Source organism: Corvus brachyrhynchos, unplaced genomic scaffold (genome assembly GCF_000691975.1).
Source record: "Corvus brachyrhynchos isolate BGI_N302 unplaced genomic scaffold, ASM69197v1 scaffold32, whole genome shotgun sequence".
Classification (NCBI taxonomy): Eukaryota; Metazoa; Chordata; class Aves; order Passeriformes; family Corvidae; genus Corvus; species Corvus brachyrhynchos.
Genome location: NW_008237919.1, coordinates 461,001 through 461,911, shown reverse-complemented (window position 1 = coordinate 461,911; position 911 = coordinate 461,001).

The window sequence follows — 911 nt, the reverse complement described above, 5'->3', positions numbered from 1 at the left end:
CCCATGTGCGTGCGGGAGGGAAGGGGCAGGGCAGCCCCGGGGGCCCGCGGCGACCCCCGGGCACCGACTCCGCTGGAAGGAGGGTCCTCAGCGCCTCGGAGCCTTCCTCCGGCGGGTCCAGAGCTGCAGCTACCTCTGCCTTTTTGGTGGAAATCCTTTACAATTAGCCATCGACCCTGTGTTCTTTTAATAACGTGAAGCATTCAGGAGAACCCCAAGCCCGGCTATTGTAGCTCCGTGCAGTACTTTAAAAAAAAAACCTTGACAAAAATTAAATTACATCATCTGTATCCAGATGGTCTCTATTAGTCCTGAAACGTTTCGAAAGGTACCTTTCATAAAACCCAAACTTCTATAGGTGTCTTTTGAAGGGATCAAACAGAAGAAAATGTCCTTTTCTTGTATTTTCATTATTTTATACGATCATAAAATCGTTAAAGCCGTGACTTACAAAAAATATATAGTTAAGTGGCATTTAGAAGACACCATGACAAAAAGCCATCGCAATAAATAACATTTATATGGCTAAGGACACAGATAGTCATTTTATTGAAATATGCTCAGTCTGATAAATCAGGCTTTGATCGCACGTCAGCCAGTGTCAAGGTTAAAGGTGTACCCCAGGATTACAAGAAGGGGTTTAACCCCTCTCTTACACCAAGACTTTCCAGTCTGGACTTGTTTGGGGTCCTCAGTCTGAGCGGCAGGTTTATGTTTCCATTCTAACCCGTTTTGCAGCCTGCCTGAGACGCTCCACGCCGACATCAACTATCACTTGAAGCCGGGAGCAGGGCTCTCTGCCCTCTGCCCTGGCAGTTTACAGTTCAGCGAGGAGAAACTGTGAAGGGAAGGGCGGGGGAGGGCAAGGAAGAAGGAGAAAAATAAATTAATAATAAAAAAATAGCGCTGCT